Source organism: Diadema setosum, chromosome 6 (genome assembly GCF_964275005.1).
Source record: "Diadema setosum chromosome 6, eeDiaSeto1, whole genome shotgun sequence".
In the NCBI taxonomy this organism is placed as follows: Eukaryota; Metazoa; Echinodermata; class Echinoidea; order Diadematoida; family Diadematidae; genus Diadema; species Diadema setosum.
Genome location: NC_092690.1, coordinates 25768189 through 25780003, shown reverse-complemented (window position 1 = coordinate 25780003; position 11815 = coordinate 25768189). Strand labels below are relative to the sequence as shown.

Sequence of the window (11815 nt, the reverse complement as noted above, 5' to 3'; positions counted from 1 at the left end):
TTTAGGTGGCCACTTTGGATATCTCAAAAATCTTGGGTATACAAGATTTGTTTCATTCAGATTGGGATTTCAGATTGGGATTCCAACCAACCAACCAACAAACCAACAAACAAACAAACAAGCATATCAACAGTGTCAAATAAAGACAAAACTGATGATGAGGCTCACCGATGTAATAGGTCCGTATTTGTTCACGATACCTCCGGTTCAATAGGACTACAAGCACAGGTGCCAGAACCATGGGAACGAGAATCAAAAATACAAGCGGCCACAGGGTGGGCTTCTGTGAGTTCTTTGAGGCATCTGTCATTCAGGAAAATAAAATAAATGTTATCATTTTTCTGGGAGCATTCTTTACCAAACGACACACAACAGGATATTACAGCAAACAGAATGCATGATTTTGAAATTGATCTCATATACATATTTTTTCTCAAGCATGAGTTCGCTGAACAGGACTGCGAATACAGCTTTTGTGTTGCATAATGTTTTCCCATTGTGTCTATGGTTTTCCATAGACAGAGAGGTACAATTCAAAGATATGCTCAAATAAGTCCACCAACAGGATATCAAATGTTTCTTCGAAATGGAACAAAATGATGACATTGTAAACTTCTATAGTTCCACTTCTTTCGGCTGAATGTTAAGATTAGTCGCAATCAAAATAATAAATAACATATACAATCATGACTTAATGATGTCAAGACCATACTTATCTTTACTTAACTTCCCATTGTTTAATGAACAAAATAGGACTAGAAATGTCGCTTTGGCGACTGGTATGCCTCCGCCATAATGCATGATTTTCCCAATAGGTCTAGATAGTACATGTGGACAATGTGTGATTCACAAAATTGGCAAAATATTGAAATGACAAGTTTGTCACAAATGTGTTGAATGTTCACCTTCCTTGACCTAGGTTTCATTGGATGAATAGGAGAGCATGTATCTAGGGATTTAAGGACTTTAACTCGACTTTGACCCATTCATACATTTAGGCATTGAGTAATTTTCAAGGTACAGGTGTGGAGAAAAAGTGCAATTTCTGAATTGAATAGTAAATTGTTACCATTTTCATCAGGCCCTTGACCCTAAAATTCATAAGATAATCACTTTCAGGTAGAACATGCATAATATGTACTAAGTTTCAAGATAACTTGAGCCACTTCCGAGATATGGAGGAAAAAGTTAGTTCAGCACTTTCACTTGATCTTTGACCTTTTGACCTTTGAGGCCAAAAAAGAAGAAAAAAAAAACTTTCCAGAGAATTTCTATTAGGTTACACATGTATGCATACACCAAGTGTAAAAAAAATAACCCTGCTGGCATTGCATGATAGGAGGGAAATAGTAAAATTTTGGAGTGTTGCACTTGACCTTTGACCCCTGACCTTTGACCCCATGAACCCTACATTCTCTAGATAATCACTTCCAGTCAGTATATGTATATACTATGTTCCATGAAGATACCTTGAACAATTTTCTAAGGTATGGAGAAAAAAAAAGACCTTTTGACCTTTGACCTCATGACCTAAACTTTCACCAGAGAATCTTAATTGGGTAATACATGTATACACTAAGTTTCAAGAAAATATCTTCAGGCATTCAATAGATATGGTGGAAATAGTGAAATTTTATGTATTTGACCTTGACCTTTTGACCTTTGACCTTGAGCATGTACACCCAAAAGTTGATAGGCACAACTTCACCCCCTAATACACATACATGCCAAGTTTCATTAGGATACCTCAACAGGTTTTGATAGTTAGCTTGTCCACAAAATTCATTACGGACGGACGGAAGGACGGACGGACGGAAGGACGGACGGACGGAAGGACGGAAGGACGGACGGACGGACGGACGGACAACCCGAAAACATAATGCCTCCGGCACCACTTCGTGGCGGAGGCATAAAAATCATATTTCTCAATGAAATATACATCAAATATAACGAAGTAAAATGATACGTGCTATCAAGCTTGGATGCACAGTAGAATATGCAAACATAATTACAGAACGTGGTGGTCAATATATGAAAGTTTGATTCTAAGTATAAACATTGACAAATAATGCATGGAGCCTACTACTTAAAAGAAAGCTTGTTCAAGGCATAATATACCATTTGCAGAAGAAACAAAAACACAGCATTAGCGCTTTAAAATAGTTCTATAATGAGAGTTAGGGATAGAAACAACCACTGTAAAAATTGAATCCGTATAATCGATGTTAAGTATTGTTAAATACACAAAATGTGAAAATAGCTATAATAAAAAAAAGGTTTCCAGACTAAACCATCTACAGTTACGGTTTAATGAGAAAAATACTGATATCGCCTTATGTTTTCGGCTTTGTTTCAAAAATTTTACATGGTAGGATGTTTTGTGATACAACAGACCTACTCATATGCTTCAAATGTGATATGTTTAACATTTTTCTTTTTAAATTTCTGCTCCCAACGGTAAACAGGACCTTTCCAGTTTTTAACCGAGCGTAAAGATTAAGATGAGAAGCTCTATAGGTGGCCAGGATACAAGGAATAGCTGTCGCTGCTATAATTGTGAAAATCATAATTATATTACCACGGTTTCATCGTCAAATGGAAGACAAACGCATCTATATAGATTCTAGCCCTCAAACTGTACATGTTGCTAATAATATGAAATAAAGTTGTGACATCATTTCTTTCTATGCATCCGACAGCAGTGTTTTACGAAAACAGTCTTGAAGTGCAATACTTTGTTTCGTCTGACTGGAATGAAACTCCAGCTGCTAGGCCTGTTTGAGTTTTATAATTGCCTGGCAATACATTATAACAAAATGCTACCACAAGAAAAGTTATTGAAAGGAGAGCTTTACCTGGTTTTGAGGTGGTGATATCGGAACCAATGATACCCGCCGGTGAACGAGGGGGCTTCGTTGTAATTTTGTCTGTAATATAAAAAGATTAATATTGGAGCAAATGAGTCCTCGGGTACAAGATAGTGTTTCTTGAATTTCCGGTATATCTGAATTTTAGAATCTCTTTAGAATAGAAGTTCACTGTATAATCTAATTGCATTCTTTGACATATCTGAAATGATGTTGCAAACACTAATGAACACGACACGCTGCATGATGTTAATGATGACAGCAAAAAAAAAAAAAAAGATGGTTGCTAATTTGCACATGTAAAGGAAAGAGGAACACTGAGTGAATTTCACTTCAAAAGGTTTGAAAGTGAGAGTTTATGCTTTTTTCTTTGTATTATCACATGAACACTGATCTGATTGCAGAGTTATGAACGTATTAAAAAGTTACAGCGTGAAATAAAAGATGAACGCCTGTAATATAAACCTCGTTGATCCGTACACAGAGCTTCACTATAAGTTAAAAATGAAAAAGGAAAGAATATTATGACATAAAGAATGAATTTGTTGGGAGGGGGTGGAGATTTAGGGAATAACGGCTGAGATGCTTTGCTAGAACCAGAACTCAAATTAGCCGGGCAAGGTCTACTATTGTAAAATGTGGGAGTTGGAGAAAAGGGAAGACCAACAGTGAGAGAGAGAGAGAGAGAGAGAGGGGGGGGGGGAGGGGGAGAGGAGGGAGAGAGAGAAGGGGGATAAGAGGGGGAAAATAAGGCGGGAGAACAAGAGTAAATTTGAAAATAAGAATAACAAAAGCTCATGAAATATGTACAGCCTGATGCAATTATTTTCTCTATCCTCTGTGACGGTTCAGAGAAAGATTTACTTGCTGGTCTTGGGGGGGGGGGGGGGATTTCATCTAGCGTTTTGTCAGATATTTTTCTGACAAATATGTCCCCAGAAGAGATATGGATACAAAGTTTTCTGAACCCTTTTGTCTCTTCTTTTTTTCTATGCTCAGGCATGAATGTTTATCGTTGAGAAGATGTCTTTTGTCTACATCTTTTTTTCTTTTTTTTTTCACGACCATACGGGCAGTATATAGAGAAGAAGCGGATTAATGTTCTCTATACACATGATATGTCGGAAAGTATAATGATGGGCACTATCTATAATGACTACCCGTTTAAAGGGGTTGACGACAACAAGTGTCAAAAAGTCATAATCTTTGAACGGATTGTCCCATTTACCTTAAACTTCACTGATGTGTTCTACTTTTTATCATCGCCTCCAATTCAATAAACTCGAACGCTCTCTCTTTCTCTCTCTCTCACACACACACACACAAACACACACATACACGCATAGTATATATAGACACTATACCAACGACATTGAGCTGACGATGGAATAAATCGTCGGCCTCCAATCGTGACGTGTGGACGAAACATTTGTACACCCCACTGTCGGACATCGTCAGGTCCTTTATCTCCAACGAGTAGTCATCTGTCAGATTGTACTTTCGGGTCACATGGCGCTCGCCCGCAAAGTACTGAGCCAGTGGGGTGGAGTCGGCACCTTCGACCGTCCACTGCACGATGCTGACATCGTCTGCCGCGACATGGTCCTGGCAAGAAAGAACCGCCCTACCCCCCACGTACGCTGTGGCCACGGTCTCGTGCGTGGGAGGGGTGTCCTTTCCTGTATAATCAAGCAGACGTAATAAATCATATATCATGTACCATGTATTATATATCATTTATCGTTTGATACATTATTATATATCATTACATAATATATATCATTACATAATATATATGGCATACAGCTAGTTATTTGGCAGGCCCTATGTAATGCCAGAAATTCAAGACAAAAAAGTTTGAAGAGTTAAGTCATTTCATTCCTTTATATCTACAAGAGAGATTAAATACATTCGTGAGAAGGTGAAGGCTAGCTGTCTCGATACAAAAGAAAAAAAAACACTTTTTTTGTGACAGACCGACGGTATTCGGATCTCGTCTACGTAATTGTGAAGGGGAAGCACAAACTAAGTACAGGCGGTGGGAAACAGAACAAAATTGTCCAGTCAGTTATGAAACCTGTGACATCTGTTCTTTGCGCTATTTAGTAGACTTGCTAAGGGGGTAAACGCTGCATTTTTTAGTACAAATGTCCTACTTGGCACAGATGATCTCTAGGGCAATTGAAATTTTTTCATCTAAAGAGACAATCTGTATCTATGCAAATAAGCCTTAATTTGCATAATTTATGTAAAAATATATATAAAAATTATTTAAAGATATATGTGCATCCAGCGGAAATACCTAATTTGGTAAAAAAATTCTATTGAGTAAGTGGAAACAATTCCCGCAAAAATTGATTTTATACCTATGTAAATTAACATAAAATTTGCATAATGACGCAAGTTACTGTGCAAAAATTTGCATTTTTGAGAGAATTTCTAAACTATTAAACACTGGATCTTGCAGTACAAAGTTTGAACCTGAGATGGATGTTCCTTGGGTCAAAATTAAATGATTCATCCGAAGAGACAAATTGTTTCTATGAAAACAACCTGCTATTTGCATAATATGCATATCAATACCTACACATCTACAGATAATCAAAACAAACAATAAGCCCTAATGTGACAATGTCTGAAATCGCTTTGAACTTAATATCCAAAAAGCTAATAGAATAAGACAATATTCTCACAACAACACTTTTCAGTTGCTTAAATTGTTTCCATATTGTTAAATTAACTTAGGCATTTTAAGCATAAATTATGTAAATACGTACACCAGACGTAAAATTTCAAAACATATAGATCTTTGAAATGATTTTTGTTGGCAACTTTCCCTCATTGCATAAATGCTTTGCAGGGTGGAAAAAATAACAATCGATAGTGACACTCTTTAAATATGATTATGCAAATCTAACAGTAGAGCCTACATGATATATGAACAGATGCAAATTGGAACAATATTGCTTACAAAAGGATTGTGTTTCCCTTGCAAACAGTACACAACTGAGGTCATGGTTAGAAAATCATTACAAAAAATACTACCATAGTGACAGTGTGAATTCTAATTTTCATTGTATTTTGTAGGCAATCAAGCGAATAAGAGGCTTTTTACATCAAACTGATTGTGCAAATTATATGGATGCACGGGTAGCTGCACACATTGAGAACTTACAATCTTGAGTTAGAAACAAAGTCTGTTCCTGGAAGAAAAAATGTTAATTCAGTATACTATGAGCTACTATTGCATGGGGACTATGCTAGGAATTTTGTACTCAATAACATTTTGATATGGCAATAATATGCAAAACTTGTCATGTGAACAATAAAGGAGATGTCATACATGTAATTTAAGTCAAATAATCTCAGTCTCTGACTTAAAATCAGTCAATTTCAACCATAAATCAAAGCAGAAATACTATGTTCATAGCCATAAAAGAGTTAATTCGATGGCTTTTACAATTAGTAGGATGTGATTTGTCAACAGATCGTCACAGGCTATTGTTTACGTGAATCGTATAAATGTTATATTCTCTCTGGTTGTGATTGTTTTCCCTTGGGAAAATGTAACTCCCTGGCGGTCCAAAGAATGTTATACTCCACCACATATCAGCTACTACTATACCTGTATAGATGATCATGACCTACATGATCGTGAAGCTTTTTCCAAAAAAAAAAAATAATTATCTTAACTGGTTTAGTGTAAAGACGTCAGAGGTTAGATTAAAAGGAATACACAGGGAAAAATGTAAAGGTATAAAGAATGTCAGAGGTTATACATGTGTGCATCAAAATTAACTTCCATGCGACCCATAAATTAAATGTAATGACGGTGATGACTACTATATACCATGTCACTGAATTTCATTTCCTTTCCTACTTATGAAGAGGAAACAAAAACACTTGAGAGGGGAGGGCTTAACTTTTTTTTTTCGATAATAAACAAAGGTATCACTGTCAGGTAGAATATGCACAAATATGTACTAGTTTCATGAACTTATCTTGATTCACATTCAAGATATATTATGAAAGAAAAAGTGAAATATAGCACTTTTATCAGAGCTTTGACATTTTGGCAGGAAATTTCCCAGAGAATATCCATTAGATAATACATATGAAGTTTCAAGAGAAATCCTACATGCATTGCAAAAACATGAGGGAAATAATGACATATTGAGGGCCCAACTGACCTTGATCTTTGACCTCTGACCTTTGAAAAATGACCCCTAATTTTCCTAGAAAATCCTTGCCAGTACCAAGTTCCATGAAGACACTTTGAACCATTTGCGAGATACATAGAAAAAAGGTGAAATTTAAACACTTTCACCTGAACTTTGACCTTTGACCTCTTGACCTGAAACTCTCTGGAGAATCTTATTTTGGTAGTGCATTGTATGCAGTCAGTAAGTCTGAAGATATGGGGAAAACAATTAAATTTTAGCATTGACCTTGGACTTTTTGACCTTTGGCCTCTTGCTGATTTTACTCAAAAACTGCTTAATCACTTGCCCCGTCATACGTCATCTTTGGACCAGGTTTGGTGAAATTTGCACAGTCTAGTCTCGAGTTATCACGTAAACTGATACAATTTCTTAAGTCGACCTTGACCATTGACTTCTGGTGTGGTACATTCGGGTATTAATATGCATAAGATGCTAATTAGGTGGTAAATTTGCATAGACAAATAGTCTTTTGATATTACAAACCATTTCCTTTTGACTAAAGGAAATGCATACTACTTCCGTAGTTTCGATTATAAAATGCAGCTCTTTGACTGAAGGAAACTTTAAAAATAATGTTTTACTTTACTTTCTTTAGTAATTATGTAAATTAGCTGGTGATGGTTTAATAAATTCAATTTCTTTTCTCATTTTGTTTCATAAAGTGTTTCTAACAGGTTAAATCTATCTAGGATGAGATTTAAGGGATTTTCCTTAAAGCTTCATTAAGGCTTTTTGTTTGTTTTGATTATCTATTGATGTGTAGGTATTGATATGCATATTATGCAAATAACAGGTTATTTGCATAGAGACAGTTTGTCGTTTACTCTTGACCCAAGGAACATCCATCCCAGGTTCAAACTTTGTACTACAAGATCCAGTGCTTAATAGTTGAGAAATTCTTTGAAAAATGCAAATTTTTGCTCAATAACTTGCATAATTATGCAAAATTTATGTTTATTTACATTGGTATGAAATCAATTTTTGCAGGAATTGTTTCCACATACTCTATAGAATATTTTACCAAATTATGTATTTCCGCTGGATGCACATATATTTTTAAATAATTTTATATATATTTTTGAATAAATTATGCAAATTAAGGCTTATTTGCATAGATACAGATTGTCTTTTTAGATGAAAAAAAAAATTAATTGTACAGAGGAACATGTGTGCCAAATAGGACCTTTGTACTATAAAATGCAGCGATCAACCCTTTTTTCGCCCTTAGCAAGCCTACTAATTAGGGAGCTTTAGATTTTAGACGCGCGGACGTTCAGAGAGAGAAAAAAAAACATGTTTTGAGCGTGCGCAGAAGCGTGCGTCAACTTGACCCGCGCTACTGCGCATGCTCAGATCATGTTTTTTTCCTTTTGAACGTCCGCGCGTCTAAAATCTAAAGCTCCCTATTGACCGATTCTGTGACGCGCTACGTGTATTTTTGGCATGGGCAGCGCCATAATACGCGGTGTCTTAGGGTGCGTTCGAACGCTCTAAAGCGAACCAAAGCGAACTGAACTAAAGCGTACCGTACCGTACTGTGCTAGTTTGGGAGCGTTCGAATGCTCTGTTGAGAAAGCGTACCTCTCGAGTTATTTTTAGAAAAGGTCACGCTTGTTTGTAGCAAGAAGGTCATTCACCTTGCGCTTGACCTACTTACAGCTGTCCCGAACAAAGAGAATGATGTTTTTGCATTGTGACGTATGCGCATAATACGCGCATGCTTTACAACGAACTTTTGGTACGCTTTGGTACGCTTTTGGAGCACATCGGGAAGTGGTCCACTTTTGGCTCGGTACAGTACGGTACGGTACACTTTAGGAGCGTTCGAACGCTCCCCTGGCGCGGTACGGTACGGTACAGTTCACTTTAGGAGAGCGCTCGAACGCACCCCTAGCCGACCCCCCCCCCCCCCCCTCCTCTCCCCCACCCCCTTCCGCGCACGGAATGAAAAACTGATGCATGGTTGTTTTAGCCAATGGGCGTCTAGTACCGAGTGCGCGAATGCTTGCTTAGTGCGCGAACCTTTGTTACAAGTGCGCGATAAACATGTTGCCCGGGGGGTGGGGGAGAGGAGGGGGGACGGCTAAGACACCTCATGGCTGCGCCCAGTGCCACGAATTGTCTGCTACCCTCAACGAACCCGAATCGGTCAATACATTTATTTGCAAGGGTGAAACCACTGAATACAGAAAATTTCTCCTGGGTAAATGCGTAACCTAGCAACCGGTATTCTGCTCTAGAAAAACAAACAAACAAACAAAAGAAACAGATACACTGATGACGCATCATTCTACAGATAACAAGAAATGTGTATTTACATAAATTTTCTACTGACAAATAGGTGTCAGTAAATAAAAAAAGGCTCCTAATAAAACGCAAGATTTGTTTTGTTGCAAGGCAACACATTTTAATGATAACGATGATGATGATGATAATTCGGTTTTTTTTTTTCTTTTATGGTCTCATCAACCCTTTTTAATGCATTTTCAACTTGGGTTTTACCTTCGTAAGGTATGCCACTAATTTATATGCTTGTATGAATAATTATATACATATATTTTTTTCTGAAATTATTTACTTCGTCTTGCTGATTTCAATATTTATGTCAGTCTCTTATCTTTTCAAGCGTGTATTGTTTTGGGTTTTTGGTGTGTGTTATATTTGTATTGTGATTCTATAATATATTGTATTGTAGTGTTTTATCAAGTATTTGTAGACTGGGCTCCCCTGGAAAGCAGTTGAGAAACTGAGGGGACTACCCTGCCTGTAAATATGACGGAATGAATTAGATAATAAATAACATTTTTAAGTTTGTTAAAGGTTATTTATCTATCTTATTCATTTAGGTAAAAACCAAAACCAGAACCGATGGGAAGTGGAAGCACAATACACTGCGAATGAGGATCTGCCTCAATATTGCAATATTTCCTTTAAGCTATAGAACAGTTCCTGTAATGGTGAAACTGTCTTTTTCACTATTTTTTATTTGCACCGATTTAGAGGAAGCAGAGCTTTGCATTTCAAAATAATGGGAAATATGAGCCGAGCCAGTGTTTGTCGTTTCAAGAACGATGATTCTTCCTGTAGAATACGACAGTATAGACAGTTACCGTCAATGGAGTCTGCCGAATAAAGAGCTGGGTGAAAGTGTTGCTTAGCAACCGTTGCAAGGGAGAGCACAGGGTCAACATCCAAGCCCGCTGAAAATGCCGAGGTCATGACCTCAAAAGATCCGCCTTCGCTCGCGCAAATAGTATTTTCTTTATATTTCGTTCTTGATTATTAAAATGATAAATCATTATCAATCAGGACTTTACCTGCCCTTTGGAACTTATCATGCAAAGGTTGTAATCGAAAATTTACCGTTCTGTGCGACGTGCAGACGTTGATAGTAGTATTTGTCTGCCTCTAAAGTTGCTGTTTGCACCAGGCATGCGTACGACCCACTGTCGGCCTTCGTCAAATTGGTTATTTCAAGCGAGTAGTCTGCCGTCAGGTTGTGCTTCCGGGTCACAAGACGATGACCATTGAAGTATTGTGCCAAGGGAGTGGAATTAGTGCTATTCACAGTCCACTGCAAGATCGCGATGTGGTCTGCATCCACCGAATAGGGACAAGGGAGGAGTACGCTGTCGCCTGCTTGCGAGATGTGCATGGACCCATATACAGGGGAAAAATTACCTCCTGCATGAAAATTAAGCAGACATACATATCATTTATTCATGAAAAGGGTATATGTTGATTTTTCGCTGCCCTGACAAACTAGGAAATTGCCTAATCAAAAAGGGGTCATCCCACGAGACCGACACCCACGAGTCATACGGTCCACGAGACCGACATCAATAAAAGGTCCATGAGTCATACAGCCCACGAGTTATACGGCTCAGGAGTCATTCAGCCCATGCGTTCGACACTACGCACAAAAGGCTCATGAGCAGTGGCGTATCTGGGGGGGGGGGGGGCAAGGGGGGCACGTGCCCCGGGCGCCACTCCTTGGGGGCGCAAAAAAACGAGAAAAAAAAAAAACGAAGAAGAAGAAAAAAAAAAAGAAAAGGAGAAGAAGAAGGGAAAAAAAAAAACTCGCCCGGAAGGGGGGAGGGGCAGAAAACCAAATCAAACAAGATAAAAACAGAATATGATGATGACGCGGACAAAATGACAATGTTTATTGTGTTCACACAAAAATTCCATGTTCTGTGAGCTGAAATACAAAAATTTTTGGCTCGCTCGCCAAAATTTATATAAAAAAGAAGGTAAGAACAAAACGTGAGGATGACAAAATGACAGTGTCTATTGTGTTCACACATGTCATTTCATATTAAGCAGGCAAAATGTTTCACGGAGCAGCGGCTGCAATTTCTTTCGTTCTGAAGCGATCGCCAATTGGATCAAAAGAAGGCGCAAACGGTTTCGAACATAAGGGGGGGGGGGGCGCAAAAAAACCCGAATCAAACAAGATAACAACAAAACGTAATGATGACGCGGAAATATACAAATTTCGGCTCACTCGCTCGTACTAATTTAGAGTATTTTTTCAAGTCCTCAGTTTGTTGGTATAAATCGTTATCTATAAGGCCGTCACTATATCTTGATTAGAATTGTAAGATTTAATAAGCAAAAAATGAAAAGAGTTTCATAATTTGTAAGCTGCAAAACAAAAATTTTCGGCTCGCTCGCTGCGCTCGCTCGCCAAAATTTGTATATAAAAAAGAGAAGAAGATAAGA

The 11815-nt window shown here is 37.7% G+C and overlaps 1 long non-coding RNA gene across 1 annotated transcript; it reads right to left on the bottom strand.

The window, feature by feature from the left end:
* Nucleotides 1-243: 243 nt before the first annotated feature.
* On the bottom strand, nt 244-4357 carry LOC140229850 (uncharacterized). Its single transcript, XR_011901319.1, has 3 exons — nt 4232-4357; nt 2856-2927; nt 244-303 (listed from the first exon to the last, which is right to left on the bottom strand). It is a non-coding gene; the product is annotated as an uncharacterized lncRNA (long non-coding RNA).
* Between the last annotated feature and the right edge of the window lie 7458 nt (nt 4358-11815).